General features: G+C 39.9%; 1 protein-coding gene across 3 annotated transcripts in view; it reads left to right on the top strand.

Annotated features, from left to right (window-relative positions):
- The window catches only part of Fhit (fragile histidine triad diadenosine triphosphatase), a 1,532,796-nt gene that overhangs the window by 599,674 nt on the left and 915,844 nt on the right, over nt 1-17,278 (top strand). Inside the window, exon 1 of one of the 3 annotated variants that reach the window (XM_029541578.1) lies at nt 5,927-5,996. The exons of the other annotated variants lie outside the window; for them this stretch is intronic. The gene's annotated coding sequence lies outside the window, so the exon portion shown is untranslated. Of the gene's footprint in view, nt 1-5,926; nt 5,997-17,278 lie in introns of those variants that run through there. 3 annotated transcript variants of the gene reach the window in all.

The following is a 17,278-nucleotide window of genomic DNA, read 5'->3' as shown; positions in this document are numbered from 1 at the left end:
TTATGAATTCTGCTGCTTAGTTTGCTGGCTTCACATCTTTGTCTCCCTTGCTCCCCACCTCATTCCCACCCCACCCCACCCAACCCCACCCAACCCCACCGCAGCCCCACCTACCTCAACACTCTTTCCATCCCCAACCCCCACTTCTCTCTTTAAACTCATGAGCACTTCCTGCCCCCGCCCCCCATGTCTGTTGTGTGTATTTTGGCACTAACTTCTGGCCTGACTGATCCTGTCTGCAGAGCTGTTCGTACTGTTCTCCCCCTGAGCTCAGGATTTCTGCTTTCTTCACTCATGGCCTGTTCTCCCCTTTGCTATGTTGTGTGCGGGCCTCACCACCAGCCCTTTGTCCCTTCGAGTCCTTCTGTGATCTGCCTCAAAGCAAGGAGGGTACAGGCCACTTAACCCTGATGGCTGCCCGAATGTTTCTTTAAGGCCAATTGTCTGGTCAGAAAAGGTGCTTCCAGCTTGGAAAAGGAGACTGAGAGGCAATGAGGAAGGGAATTCTGAAAGAAGTAAAGACAAGGAAAGAGTAAAGCCTAGGAAGAGAGAGGAGGAGACTGAAGGACATGAAGAAAGTATGCAGGAAGGAGGGCTGAGTGGTCCCAGGCTGGAAAGATACTCAGTGCTCCACATCAAAGCTCCTTTGCATTGCAAAGCTACAGTTTTCTTTTCTATATGCTAAACACAATGACCTTCTCCCATCACTTCCCATCAAGGGTTATATCACCAATAGCGCACTCTGGGGACCAAGCTTTGAACACAGAGGCCTTGAATAACACTTATTTAAACCACAGCACCCATTTTTCTCCTCCTGTATGGCCACTACTCCTCTTCTTTCGGCTTATTAGCAGACCATTCTTCCCATCTTTTTGCTGTATGGCTCCCCTATGGTCAGTCTCAGTTTGCTCTCCCAGACAACACTACAAATAGCATTCAGCCAGTACCATGTGAGACAACCAGACACTAGAGATGTTGACCAAAATTCAATCTGAAGATGTTAGTCTACTTTATACTCGATATGGGAGGAGGTAAGAATGAAATTTCAGGGGGATTAAAGGCCATATCTCTGCATATAGGGTTTCATTCCTATTCTACATAAATAATGCTACTGGGATATTTTTGGTTCCTTGTTGTACAAAGAATCGCTAGGACTCCACAGCTAGCTTCATCGAGCCGGGCATTCTCGATTGCTTTTATCATGCAAGCCAAGTATGAAATGTTGCCAGCAGCTGTGGAGATGCAGTCTTGAGAGCCTTTGAAGAATGTAGGGGCACCGTTGGAAGGTTTTTGTGATGGATTAGTAATGTCTGCTGTAATGAGGAGGTATGGGTGAAGGTCTTCGTGCTAAGTATTTGTATTTCTCCTCTGAAAATTCTTCCAAGAGTATTTCATTCTATTGGGCTTAGTGGGACATAAAGTGGAAGAAAGAAAACATGAAGGTAGGGTGTGGAGGTTGTAGAGGTTATACTGGAGATCTGGAATTAGTTAGATAGGGGATAGAAGTAAATTTGACCAACATACATTATATGCAGGTATGAAATTGGCTCTTCTCTCTTAAATGGCAAAGATAGCCCAGTCAGCCATCAGGCAGAGAGTTCTTCCTAAGTTTGGGCAACAAGGCAGAAAAGACATAACAGTTTATGTTTACGCTCTGTGGGAGAGGATCACATGGGGGTTAGGTAAGTACCAGGGTATCCCAGCCTAAGCTCTGAAACCAGACAGAACACAGAGAATGTCAGGACTAAAGATGCAGTGTAGGCGCAAAATAAGGCAGTGGGTGTGTTCATGTGATTTCTAAGAACAGAGTCAAAAATATTCCCCTTCTCCCAACCAGCTCAAATGTCGAGGAGAATAAGACCAAAGGATTAGTCTGTGTGTTCCGTTGAGGCATCTTTAGCTAGCTTTCTTCTTTGTGAGACAGACAATGATATTTGATGAGTTGCTCTTTATAGTATAGGCATAGAAGTTCGGGCATCTTTATCATTCTGCATATAGCAGTTATTCACAAATGGGAAAAAATACTATGCAAATTCAGATATCACTTTGTGATAGACAATTAAACAACAGCTTCTTTCCTCACCTTATCATAAGGGGCCCATCCTTCTGTAACATCCTGTTATATAATATCTATGGCTATGTTTGCTTTGGTCTATCAAAAATACCTAATTGACATCTTTCAATTAAAAAAATAAAAACAAAAACCAAAACAAAACCCCAGTTCTTCTCTTTTTTGTTAAAAAATTAAAGGAAATTAAAACTTGGATTTTGTGTTTGAAATTCGGCCTTCAGTTTTATGTTCCAGGTGACCAGACCTTACTTGATCGAATGTATGAGTTCTATGGTTGAATAATGAATTATTAAGATAAGAAGACTGGACACAGAAACCCTAGCAGCTGAAGGAGCATCAAGCTCTCTTGTTTAGCCCCTCTGACAGCATCTCGTTTAATCTTTAGGCAACAGCAGAGTAGCTGCTTGAACTGTTTCATGGAGGAGGAAATGAGGCCACGCAGCATGTCTCTGAAAGCCGGATGAGAGCCATGGTCTCTCTGCAGTGAACCTACATTTCATCTTTTCACCAGGCTTCTTCCTTACAGAGGAAGAAGGTCTCTAGACCAGCTCAGGGAGGGGTCATGATGTTACTGTACAGCCAAAAATGACAGAAAAGATGTACAAAGCAGGCTCCCAGAAAAAGATCTTTTACAAACATTTCACTATCTAAAAGAGTATAGCCAAGGTGCTTTAATCTTATTAGTGGGGTATTAAAATGTGCTTGAGGTATCTGAGTCCTTTCTGACAAGCACTGTATGGGTCCTTAACAATTTCTCTTGTTTATTCTGTAATTATCCATAATTTTTTTCCTCAAGAACATGAGGTGAAGCTCTTCAAATACTTATATCTTACATTGGAACCTGAAGAACACATGATCAAATCTTCTGAAATACCAAGTTTCCTTAATGCTTGTATACCACACCCTCCAAGGGTCTGTGTGGAAACTCTGCGATGACCTTGCCTTTGATGGGAATGAGTCTTTCCCTTCTCAAGCATGGATGTGCTATTTTCTCTATTCATGGCTGTATTCCTTAGAATGAAATACCCAAGTCTTTAGCTAATAGAAACAATGTAAGTCATCAAAGCACAGTATAGCCACTTAAATTAGTCATGGGATTATTTGGCAAGTGAAGGTGAATCCAGAAATGTCTTGCATAACTTACACTCTGCAATCTACAGACATCTCTCACTCTTCTCAATGTGCAATTGCACAATAATGGTTCAACCTTAACAAAGTTCTAGTCATATGGAAGAGACTAGAGTCCTGACACACATTAACTAAAGCTCATATGCATAAATATAATGAAACCTTAATGAGTGTTATTTACTCATATAGTGTTTTATTACGGCTGTATTCTAGTTGTTTTGTGATAAAATTAAAGAAACGGATTAAATTCCAATTATCTGGTTAGACACAGATCAGATTATTACAGCTATTAAAATCAGCACAGAGCAACATATTCGATCAGCTTGCTTTTCCTTCTGCAAACAGTGCATTATTAAAATAAAATTACTCATTTTACCCTTGAACACTTGAGTAGGAAGTATGTTACAATGATAAGCACAATGGATTTGACTGCATCAGGATTGGAGGAGCTTTACTCTGCTTGTGGTCTAGGAAAGGAGACCTTTAATGACGATCTCAGGGCTGGGAACAACATGAAGGATGAATAAATACAAGTAAATGGTTGTGCCACAATATGGATGGCTAGATGCAATGCTATCTCCTCATGGGGAGATTTGGAAGCAACAAAATTTAATATTGCATTGCTTCCCCAAATGGCATGAGATCATCTGTTTTCCATTGGCACAGTTGGGCCAGGTCTAACTATGACTAGATGTATTTGTTAGCTTTGTGTTCCCATAATGAAATACTGGAGATATTTCATTCTGAGGAGAAAAGGTTAACTGGGCTCATGTTTCCTAGAAGAAACAGCATAATATTGGGTGGGTCTATTGATTTGAGCTTCTGGTCAGGAATATGATCAAGGCTAAAGGGCTCACTATGTGAGCAAGAAAATAGAAGAGAGAATCCAGAGTCTGTTGTCAAGGCATGACCTCAGTGCCCCAGTGAGGAAGCTCTCAGACCCACCTCCAAATAGTCCACCATCTGTCAGAAGTGTCAGCTTTGGACACACAAACCTCTAATGGACATTTAATATCTAAACCAAGGTGAGTGTGGTGGTTCACATCTGTAATCACAGAACTTGTGAGACTCAAATAGAATTATCTCAAGTAGAGGGCCAGTCTGAGCTACAGGATGGAACCTGACCGAAGGAAGTTCTTGGAAAGGGATCATGGAAAAGAAAACCTACCTATTTTGCTTCTATTTTAAGTGGGAAAACATGTTACCTACTGTGAATAAAAGGGAAACAAACAAAAAAATTTCAATAAAAGATACTAAAAATTAATTCAAAGTGTTTAGTGCCTCCTGCTCACAGAACTGAATCTGACATCAGCAGCCCCATTGCTAGAAAGCCAGGGGGGTCAATGTTATCTGATTAAGGTACTGCTGCAGACCAGCCTCAATCACCCCCTCTCAATCCGCAGGAGAAATCAGGGTTCCAGTTACAGGTGGGCAGGAGTCAGTGAGGAAAGAGTGACAAACAGATATGGACACAAGGGAGTGAGCTGTATCTGAATGCAATTTTATATCAAAGCGAGCATCAGTCTTACAAGTGACTTTTACACAAAACAGAGGAATGCATAAAAAAAGCTAACAGGAACCAACTGGGATAAAAAACAATCAATGTTAACAACTGGTATCAAAAGCAGCCTCACCTAAGGTCAGCTTAATCTTAGAAGCCTGGGGCAAGGGCTTTATGCCCTTGCCATAGTTTCAATTCTAGTCTATTATATAGTCCACCTTCCCCCTAGGCCATTGTAAATTCTTGCATATGGGTGTAACTCAGCTATCTATAGTTCTAAGTATTTACTCTAGTTTCTTCTTAGACCACAACCTTCCTTCTTCCTAGGTCATTGTAAATTCTTGCATATGGGAGTAACTTGACTTCTCTTTTAAGTATGTGTAGGGAATTTCCATTTGTCAGAAGAACTCATCAACTTTCTTCTACTATGCAATGTAGTCTGCCATACCTGACTGTAATGAAGATTCTAAGTATACTTAGCTAAGCTTGCTCTGAGATTTCTAACTCTATGTAGTAGATAGTAATGCCTGATTTCTTTCACGATCTCTCTTACAATACTAGAGGCAATTATGAATGTCACTAAATACGCAACATTCTTACGAAATTCCAAGCCCAGGGTCGGCTCAAGGACTACCTAGAGCATTGGTGAAGACCAGGAAGCAAAGTTCAATTTTGCTTAGGTATTTGGCAAGTCATTGCCTGAAGACACCTATAATAAAACAATACTGAGGGAAAGCACACAGATCCGTTCACCAACTAAAGCAAGGACATTATTGGAGCATTCGTTATACAAGTTGCCACGGTTCCAGGAGACTAAGTTTCCATGAACTTTTTGCCTCGGGACTGCATCCAGGTTTCTAGGCAAGGTACCACATATAAACTCTCTCTCTCTGGTGTCATAAAAGGCGTTAGACCAGAAATTAAATAGAAATAAGTTTTTGACATGCACCTCTGTATTACTTAATACTCTGTATAATATTCATAGTCTTTAGGGGATGGGATCCCAGGTATTAAATCTTTACTTGGCAAAACTGCTGGGGTTGTGGATGGAATGGCCAGCTCATAGGAATATGTTAAAGACAATAAGAAGTATTTGCTTTAGGCCAGAGCTCCGGGGTAGATTGGTCCCTTTAATCCTAGGGTCATTATCAGAGAGTCTGGGTCCCTTTAATCCTAGGGTCATTATCAGAGAGACTGGGTCCTACTCCTCCTTCTTCTTTTGTTTCAGATAGCCTGTTCACAGGGATCATAGGTCTGCTGTCTCAACTTCAAGGGGGAAGTTCACACGTGGAACCAGTGAGACCATAATTCTTTTAAGATCTACTTTTATTTTTACGTTTGTGTCCATGTGAGCACACACAAATGAGTACAGGTACCCACAGGGACCACAGGTATTGGGTCCCCTAGAACTGGAGTTACAAGGAGTTGTGAGCCACTGGACAAGGGTGCTAAAGTTGAATTCTGGTCCTGGGGAAGAGCAGCATGTGTCCCCTTAACTGCTGAGTCATCTGTTCAGTCCTTGAATTCATCATTTTGTTTTGTTTTGTTTTGTTTTGCTTTGTTTTGTTTTTTGTTTTTTGAGACAGGGTTTCTCTGTATAACCCTGGCTGTCCTGGAACTCACTTTGTAGACCAGGCTGGCCTCGAACTCAGAAATCTGCGTGCCTCTGCCTCCCGAGTGCTGGGATTAAAGGCATGCGCCACCACGCCCAGCTGGATTCATCATTATTTTAAGTAGGGGGTAATAGGACATGAGACCACAAAATGCTATTCTATTACTGCTACCGTCATTTGAGTCACTACCCTCCATCACGGGAAATAAAGTAAAAATCTGTGAAAAGTGTTTCAAACCAGCGCAATCTTCTGGAGGCAGATTTATGCCTTTCCAGTCTGTGATCCAAAGGTCACAGTACTGAATTTACAAAATTTCATTAGTTTCAAGATAACATGAATTATAAAATATACTAATAATTTAATGAGTTATTAGGAAAAATTAAAAGCTCTACATTAAGTATGCACATTGCTGAAAAAGAGCTCTCATTTATAGAACATTAAAATGTGAAGAGAAATGATAATTCTGTGATTTAAAATTTCACTTACTTTCATTACTTGAGAATTATCTTGTTTCTCTAGTGTTTCACCTCTTTAGACATCTCAATATTACACAGTGGTTTATCAGTTCATGTGACTCTGACATTGCAAAGCCAATTAAGGACATGGATCATTTGTGATGTGATTGTTTTCATTTTTATATTCCTTTATTCATTAACTAAAGGAGGAAAGAAGTAGAAAAAAAAAAGAAAGAAATCTGGGTTCTGGCACTGGTATAGATGGTGACTTTGTGGTATTTTTATGGTGATATGGCATCAAATTCCTGTTTGGCACTGTTTTCTTCAGGGGCATTCTGATTGATGACAAGGAAAAGATGAAGAATTCGAACTCCACACAGATAGCTAAAGTAAAGCTGAGCTTCTCCTTGGATCTGTCAGTATCTTTACCTGTCTTTGGACATCCCTACTGAATTATACTGAAATGAGTTGGACCATACCTCTGATAAAAACAGGCAGTGGTTACCATTGCCTACATGAAGGTTTCTTCCAAAGCCTAGGTCTATAACAGATCATCAGATTCTTTACAGCCCAAATTAAGAGTCACTTCCTACTTGCCAGTCCAAGAAGCACCTACCTGTGCTGTAGTAGAGGCTAGTGCAGGGCACACCTGACACATGAGATCATAGAACACATGAAGAAATAGAACCAGAGAACTGGAATATGTTCACATCTGAGTCCAAGCCAGTTGGTTCAGGCTTGCTCAGTTGAGCTGCATCTATAAAGTACAGGCCAGTGGAAATGAAGAAGTGAGGTTGAGGGAGGATGGTGAGGAAAGTCTAGGGAGACAGGCTGAAAGAAAAAGTGAGAGAAAGACACAGAGGTTGAGGAAGAAGAGAGGATATTATTAGTAAGAAAGACAGCAAGAGAAGGAGAGAAAGAGAGATCAGAGGACTAAGAGTCTCACTCTCTGAAGAAGAACAGAAAAGATGGATGTTGCCCTCTCTGGACCTCCTTCACAAGGACACAGAGTGCTCTGAATGGAGCTTTCCCCACCCCCTATCCCACTTCTCATGGTGTGGGAGAATCACCTCTCTCAGTATCACTGAGGCATCAAAGGGATGGGGAAGGACAAGAAGTCTTGGGTCAGGCATACAAGCTTATTGATTATTTGGTCAAGTCTGCAAGAGGGGATAAGCACTATCCCCTAACTATCTACCTTGCTGCTCTACCCGCCCTCCACACCCGGTTGCTCTCTCTCTCTCTCTCTCTCTCTCTCTCTCTCTCTCTCTCTCTCTCTCTCTCTCTTTCTCTCTACTTGCATCTGTTTCTACAGAACAAAAATGAGTACAGAATCATAAACGTAGAGTTTGAACGTGAGACTGAGAAAAGATTTGGTAAAGTGACAGAGTGAGTGGATGGATTATTTGACAATGTGGAAAACCCATTTATCAGACATGTGCACAAGGAAATTGTGACTCTGGCACTCATTCAGTGCCTAGTGAATATTCAACATTTCTGCTTCCTCAGTTAAACATAATAAATCTCCATCACTTTGATGAATTTCTATGAAAGTAAGCACCCATTATCCCAACTTAAGAGGAATGAATAGTAACAATATGTTATATTGGAGGCAGGCTGTAGAACAATCTTTAAGTTCATAATACATATGGTATAGGATGGTCTTTTTCATGAGGAAGATTTCTTATTTCCAGAAGAACTTGTAGGCAAGGAACGTGAGTGTTTGTTCTTCTTCAGAGACTGGGAAGTGAGACTTGTACCCTTATAACCACATGAAGATGATCAGAACACATGGCAACAACACAAGGCTCCTATTTCTGTAATCTGAAATATTTATATCATCACAAAGAATAAGGAAATTTTGGTTCACAGCTTGGAGAGGGTTGTCATGTTCTTTATAATGTGGTTATGGGCGATGCCTTGGCTCGCAGAGGGGCCCTCAGAAAGGGAGCAGCAGAAGAGAAGACTCAAAGTCAATCATGCTCAAGATAGCTTTCTGCTGGAGACAGCTCTCTCTAGCTAGAAAGAATTCTAAAAGCTCTCTGGATAGCTCATGGGGTTTTAAACCAAAGTCAAAATTGCTGCTAGAAAAAAACTTCCTGTGTTTTCCAACAAAAGTCAGAAAACCTACTAGACAAAATTCTTGGGTTTTAAGACCAAAGTCAGAAAGCCAACCAGACAAACTGTGAAAAGGAATTGTTATAGCTCTCTAGACCGCTATTCTCTGCAAGAGAAGCCCCAGTCTCTAATTTACATGTCAATTCAATTGTTTACCCCATTCCCTTTTGATTATCCCATGAATCAGCATTTCATGACCTTAGCCCCTTGATACTTAAAAAGAGAACATTAGTTTTTAACGTAGCAAACAAACTCAGATATCTGCCTGTCTTTGTAAGCACAAACAAATTTAGCTGGGTGGAATTTTGTCCTGAGATTACCATTCCCACCATGCTTGGACCTAAACTTACTTTGTCCCAGGGTGATCTTGAATCACGAATCTACATTTATAAGTACAGACAATAAGCTAACTGGATGGGATCTGGCTCTGAGGTCACCATTCCCTAAATCCCTTTATCTTGTTTCCTTAATATCTCTTTGCCAAGCTGTCACATAGTGCAGCTGTCTTTGTTTTTTTAGATCCCTGAAGCCTCTCAGAAAATTCATATTACATCCTTCTATTTTATAGAGTTGAGAAGTTATACATTCTTGAACTCGTGTTTTCAGAGTTCTTTTTCACAGTCTCAAGGACTGTCTTTTTTTTTAATTTATTTTTTATTATTATTATTTTCTTTATTTACATTAAAGGTCTGCCTTTACCATTTTTCTGAGGAACACATTTTCAGCTCCTGAACTCATTCTGTTTCTAATTGTCATTGAGTCATTAACAGAGTATTCCTGAAAGGAGGAACATGAAAATATGCACATTATTATACTAACAAGCCCCATGCTCACAGCAACCATCAGCACTAGTAGAGGTCCACACCCTGTGGTGGGAACTGAGTTACACCATCCCTTCTGCATAGCAGGACTGGGAAGCATTGACTAGCTCAAGAAAGAAAGACTAAAATGTATTCATTGTAATTTTGATACTTAGTACTGCCTTAATCCACAACTTTGAAGCAAATACCAGTGTGTGAGAGAAGACTGATCATATGGTGATGCTCCCATTTCTACAAAGGCTCAGGCAGAATTTATGATTTTTGGAAGTGAAAAGTATAGATCAATTAGAGGTTTAAAAAAAACATGGGATGGAACTGGGATGAACAGAATTAAGATATGGCAGATGGTTGTGATTTTCATGTAGGGAAAATCAGGTCAGATATACTGAAGCAACACTGCTGTATCGATTGATGGGGAATGAGTTATTGACCATCTGATCAGGACACCAAGATCCAGAAGGGAAGATCCAGCAGGCTGAATTTTGTCACATTCTCATTGTTTGAGCATAAAAAGAGGACAGCAGAAAGTTGAGCAGAATTTCTCAGAGATCTGGTAAAATTATAAAGCAGACTATGGGATAACCATATCATTCTATTAAGTCTGCCTAGTAAAACACCCCAAATGGTAATCAGGATTCTGTTACAAAATGGAATAAGACTGAAAATTCTCAAGCAGCGTAACTTCTGAAGTTGACTGAACTCCCATGAGAAACGTTAGTGAAGAGACTTTACTAGGCAGGAAGTTGGCTTCCTTTGTATATGATGCCTGGACATTTCTTTTCTGTCCTCCTGTCTTGTCCTTTGCATCAGTATTTATATATTTCAGTCACCTTAGAATTTCTACAGGAAAAAAGACAAAAACAAAATGAAACCAGCATCACTTCAAAGTACTCATGCTTCTTACTAACCCCATCCATACACAGAACAGTTTTGATCAAAATTATGTATGCTGTTGTAATCTGAGACCCCCTTGATACTGAAGCCTGCTATTTGATGGCTGTAATTTTAACACATGACACAGGTTGCCACGAGATAAAGGGATGGGCAATGAAAGCAGGGGATGGTCGGATTGGAACATAAAGACCTTATGAGTAGAGGCCACACAAACTTGAGCTGTGTTGGTGTCTTCTCCTAGTGCCTTCTCAAATGTGTTCTAATTTGCACATGCTGGGTTCTTAAAAGTGTGAATTGTTATTTCCTGGTATCTGTCAGGTACAGCTTTGCTCTGGGAAACTTAAAGTGTTTTATTCTATTGATTTTTTTCTCACCAAAGCTGAGCCATGTGTGATACATAGACGTTTGTTTTCATAATCACTGTCAACAGTATAATTTCAAATTACTTTTGTCACAATGGTTTCAAGGGATCACACCTTTAATTTGTGAAGCCAGTTCCTTAGAGCAGAAGCAAATAAGACCATTGTACATTATAGCTGAACTTTTAGTTCACAGGCCTCAGTAGCAGGCCTGTGAATGATCTCCCCACTCCTTCTCTGTGTGCATGTCTGTATAGGGTTGCTGTGCTTGGACCTGTGCTGTGGTACACTGTCTATGTGTAGGATATGCTGGTTACCCTCTTGAACTCTTTTTTTTTGTTGTTGTTGTTGTTGTTGTTGTTTGTTTTGTTTTTTTTTTCGAGACAGGGTTTCTCTGTGTAGCCCTGGCTGTCCTGGAACTCACTCTGTAGACGAGGCTGGCCTCGAACTCAGAGATTCGCCTGCCTCTGCCTCCCAAGTGCTGGGATTAAAGGCATGCACTATCATGCCCGGCTTCCTCTTGAACTCTTACCAGTTATGATTACTCAAAGAAGACCCATACAAGTTTGGGCCTATTAACTTTCTGTCATGCAAGGGAGTTGCTCAGAAGACCATATCCATCTCCAAGGATATATAGACAGTTGAGAGTTATTGAAAGAAAACTCTTCCTTCTGAAGTGTAGTTACCCATAAGTTGCTCATGTTCCTGTAAATAACCTCTATTAAGAGCATTGGTTCACTGAGTTACACTTGGGTTTGGAACTGTTCCTTTGATTCTGGTGTTGGTGGGTGAGTAGACACCTGTTCACACCTCTTTAGAAAATATTTATACAATAGTGCAGACTCTTTACTTTAGGTGTTAACAAAAGACTATATCAGGAAATATATCTTTAAAAACAATGAGAATATTTGAGACATAGGAGAAACCACAAGCAGAGCCAGAAATCTAAATAGACCTTTAAAGGTCCTATTTCAAGTAGACCTTGGCAGATTGCTATTTACATAAGGCCCCATGGCCCATGTAAACTGCCTTCAGCATTGCAGACAAAGGCTCTACCATACAGGCAGTAACCATCCACACAGAATGACTTTCACCAGGACATGGCTAAGAAGGTAGGAAGAAAAGACACCACAAGAAATCTCTGTTCTTCATTTCTTCATTTATGCTTTGATTCATACACTACTTTCTTTCCTTTCTTCATCTCTGTTGTCCCTGCGTCCCATATTAAATCTACAAACTCTACAAAACTACAAACAGCAAAATCCCACCAACAAGGTGTTAATGCTCTCAGCTCACTCCCCCGTGCCAGCTGTGGAGCGGGATGTGGATAGTACATTGTAATTCCCAGGGCTATTTTGAGGATTAAATGCTTTGTTGACTGTTTCCCCAAGCCTAGTCATATGGGACAAGAGCATACCCTTCTATGTCCTGCTCCATGCTATATCCTTCTATGTCTTGCTCTGTTCCAGCCCTAATCATACTGGACAAGAGCATACCCTTCTATGTCCTGCTCCATGCTGCTCCTATATGTTCCCACAGCTGCTTTCTTGTTACTGTAGGGTCTGATTTTAATTCAAGGGTTTTCCAAGGACAGTTTCCAGGACAAGAAGTGAACCATAACTCAAAGATCATAAAACAACCTGAACACCCATTATGACCAGTTGCAGAACATCTTCTGCTGTTGTTGCTGCTTTGAGACAGAGTGCCACCATGAAGTTTTTCTTGGCTTGGAACTTAGTATGTCAACCCAAGCGGGTCTGAAACTTATAGAGCTCTTGCCTGCCTCTTCCTCTTAGACTAAAGGCATATACCACCACAGCTTGTACAAAGTATCAATTTAAACATCTCTTAAAGCACACATATATAAAACACATAGTGACAAAATTTATGTTAATAAAAAATTAATGTTAATCAAAAATTAATATCACCACAGAAATAATGTGAAGGCTATACACACACATCTATCTATCTATCTATCTATCTATCTATCTATCTATCTATCTATCCACTTCTTCATAAATGTATCAAATTTAATTTTAATTCAAGACAACAGAAAAATAAAGTATAATTCCAAAGATAATTGAAATTCATATATAGATGCTTCATCATAAAGCCTATTTGTTCCTTAAAAGGCCTTTTTGAATGTTAAGAAATATGAATTTATGAAATCCTTCTGAACTTTCAACCAAATCAATTTAGGTGTTAAAAGTTGGCTAGAAAAATCATGACTGGCTTCATCACTGCCTCTCCCCCCAACAAACAAGCCAACAATTCTTCTTTCCTTCTTGTTGTTCATGTGATTTTTCCTGTGATGTTTTGTTTCTGTTATCTTGGGCTAGTGAAGGAAAAATATCAAAAGCAGGGTGGCTAAGAAACAGAAAAGTATTTCTTGTAGTTCTGGACACTGAGAAGCCTGAGATCTGATGTCTCATGGAGGGTTACATGCCCTTCCATAGATGGTTTTCCTGTGGTAGTGGGAGATAGAGCAGTGGATGGGGTCTGTTTTACATAGACATTAATCTCAGTCCATGATGAAGACATGTTTTGAAAATGTAATCGCCTGTTCTTCGGACTAGTGTTGTTTTTCTTTGGATACAACTTTAGTGTTTTTACCATGTTCCCACCTTCCAGGATTACTTATGTCAACTTATCTCCTAGTTGGACAGTTTTCGTCACTCACCTTTTTTTCCCACAAGAGGCTTGGCAAGCTTTATTCTAGAGATAATGTTTTGAAAGAAAACTTGCCTATTTCCTTCGTACTAAAACAACGAACCTGGGTGGAAAGATGTTGCTTCTTTCAGAGACTTTGCTTCTTGACATGGGTGGTGCAGGGAACACAGGGGCCAGCCTGAGTAGTTGACTTGCTTTCTTCCTGAGTGCTGTAATAACAGTAGTTTCTTCTGTGATGTCTGTATTAGTTACCTTTCTGTTACTGGGCCGAAATATCAGGACCAGAAGCAAATTGAAGAAGGAAGTTTGTTTTGGCATAAGCTTCTACAGGGCTAGAGTCCTGGAAGGTTCCATATCCTGTCTCAACAGTGCCAGCAACAGGAGACCAATTATTTCAGTACAAGAGGCTATGTGAACATTTATCATTCAAATAACAATAAAGATTAATAAGGTTAATTAGTAGGTTATGCTGTTACTTCTCCCACCCCAATACCTTACTGCTATCTAGTGAATTGATTCTTTCTTCACCTAAGGAACATACTGTATATAATACCTAAGCCTTCTAATTTTTATGGTTCAATATTTTAGAGAAACTGATAATTTTGTGTTTACTTTCTCTGCCTTTGACATTTTTGCCATTTTCTGTTTTTACTAACACATTCTTTGCATTTTTCTTGGGTCTTAACTGTACATGTTAGGCATCTCTACTTAAAAATTATAAAATGCAGACTTCTTCAAACTAATTCCGTTAGTCTAGTGGCAATCGAATTTGACAAGTAGAAACTTCAACTTGATTCACATAACTAGTTACAATAAAAATGAAACCACACTATTGTTTACAGCTTGTTTTTTACACTTTAAAAAAGTGTAAAGAAACATATAAACATAACTGAATCTAATGTTTCTAATGGGGCCCATTCATAAGGTATCTCACTATTGCATTCAAAGATTCTAAGGTTTGAATAAAACAGGCTAAAATTCAAGGCACATTTAGTCTCAAACATTTTGAATAAGGATGCCCAAACTGTAATTAAGTTGTGTTTCTTCAGCATGCTGTTAATTTGGTTTTCAGTTTTGCTTCTTTCTTATTCTATTTTAATTTATTAGATTTTTAGAACTATATTTATAATGATTTCAGGGTATTCCCTCGGCTCTCTGGTTTCCTTTTAAAAATTCTCTTCACATAGATCTTCTCAGTTGTTAGAACGTGTTGGGGATTCTAGGTAACTTGTTTGTGAAACAGGGATGGGGAAATCTGTTCCCAGGTTACATCTCCTTCCAACTGAGTTCTCTCTGCCTTTGCTTGTTTTTCTCTTTCCAGCACAGCTCCCTTCTCCCTCCTGACCAGTAAGTCTGCATGCTTGCATTCTCATGCCTTGTTTTTTTTGTTTTTTTTTTTTTGTTTTGTTTTTTGGGTTTTTTCCTGCTCATCACTGTTTAACTGTGCTGTGAACTGACTGAATGGATGGCAGTGGATAGCCCTCCTCCACTTCTCGAGTTATGTCACTTCTGGAGTTATGTCTTCCCACTTTCGAGCAATAGCTCTGCTCCTTTCCAGCTACTTCTCTAAAGATGTGGTCTTCAGAATGTGGTCCTGGGATGAGCTGCATCTCTTTATCAAAGCAATCATTGGCTGTCATCTCACACTCTGAATCAGAAACTCTGGCTGTGGGACACAAGGCTGTGTGTCTCATAACCCTTCTAAGCAGTTCTGCTTCCTCATATTTGATAGCATCTGTAGCAGACAATGTGAGAGTGTATGCTGAGAAAGCTACCTCTGTCTGAAGGCATCTTTTTTTAGGGACCTGATCCTGCTCTGTCTGTGTGACCTGCAGAAAACCCTATACAAAAGAAGCCTGTACCTAACGCTTTTTCTCACTGGGATTATAACCATGGAAATCAGAGACCTTTCTTTGTCCCTGTTGGTTGCCATGGTGACCTACTATGATAATTGTCCAAGGGTGAGGGTCTGATGATATCTGACTTCTGTGGATTGAGGAGGAAGTAGTTTATATAGCTATGCTCCCAGGAGGAGTGTCTGGGAGAAGGCAGTGTTAGTTCTAGGGGTAGGGCAGCTTTTTCTGATCCGTCTCCCCTGAAGGGGCATTTGTTTTAATGCAAATTGCTTCCATAGCATGCACTAGAAGTATAGAAAAAGGTGTTTTGTTTTCTTATTTATTTATTTTTTTAGCAGAGTCCTGTGTAGCCCAGGCTGACCTTGAACTCACTATGTGCCTAAGGCTAACCTAACTCTTAGTCCTCAAGCCCTCACTTCCTGAGTGCTTAGATTCCAGGTTTCAACCAGCTAATGAGATCTTAAACTGCTGTGGAGACACTTCAGTGATCACTGATTCCCAGCCTTGTCCAGGTTTGCCTTAACACTCTCTTCTCAGTCTAGATCTTTAGGAATTTTAGGATATTACTGAAAATTCTCAAGGCTCTATCAGCTTACTTGATTAGTCATGCTACCCTAGCAAACAGTAAATCTGTAGTGCTCAATCTTGTATAAAACAGTAAATAATAGATAGACAGTATATATATATATATATATATATATATATATATATATATATATATGAAAATTATACTAAATGGTAAATACTTAGTTTATGTATTTACTTTTACTTATTTACATGTTTATATATACATTATCTACAAACATATATACATAAAACATGTACACAATATTTTATATCTTGCTTACTTAACACAATATGAATAAGTAATGATTATAAGAAAAAAACAGTCTTTATGTCTTTGGTACAGACAACAATGGAAATGTCTTTTTTTCAATCAGCAATTACTTAATGGTTTGGTGTGTATCAACTTGAATAAGGCAGCTAAGGGAATTGAACTTAAGGAAGTTTCGGGTTTTTTCTCTTTCTTTGATTTTCTTTTATTGGATATTTTCTTTATTTACATTTCAAATATTATCCCCTTTGCAGATCTCTGATCTGGAACCCCCTATCCCATCCCCCTCTACCTGTCTCTAGGAGGGGAGGGTGCTTCCCCACCATCCATTCACTTCCGCCTTCCTGCACTGGCATGACCCTACACTAGAGCATCAAACCCCCTCAGGCCAAAGGGCCACTGCTCCCACTGATGTCCAACAAGGTCATCCTCTGCCACATATGCAGCCAGAGCCCTGGGTCCCTCCATGTGTACTCTTTGGTTGGTCATCCAGTCCCTGGGGGAGTCTTGACAGTTGACACTGTTGCTCTCCCTATTGGGGCTACAAACCCCCTCAGCTCCTTCAGTCCCTTTTCTAAATCCTCCATCAGGGACCCCACACTCAGTTCAGTGGCTGGCTGTGAGCATCTGCCTCTGTATTTGTCAGGCTCTGGCAAAGCCTCTCTGGAGACAGCCATATAAGGCTCCTGTTAGCAAGCACTTCCCTGCATCCCCAATAAGGTCCAGTTTTGGCCACTGTGTACGGGACTGATCCCCAGGTGGGGCAGTCTCTGGATGGCCTTTACTTGAGTCTCTGCTCCACAATTTTTTTTTTTAAGAGTTTTTGTTTTGTGTTTTTAATGATTTTTTCTTACATTTTTAGTGACCCTATTTTCTTTTTTTTATTATTATTTTCTTTATTTACATTACAAATGCTATCCCGAAAGTCCCCTATACCTGCCCTCCCCCCCCCCCCCC

Source organism: Mus pahari, chromosome 8 (assembly GCF_900095145.1).
Source record: "Mus pahari chromosome 8, PAHARI_EIJ_v1.1, whole genome shotgun sequence".
Taxonomy (NCBI): domain Eukaryota; kingdom Metazoa; phylum Chordata; class Mammalia; order Rodentia; family Muridae; genus Mus; species Mus pahari.
This window is presented reverse-complemented; position numbering and strand designations above follow the sequence as displayed.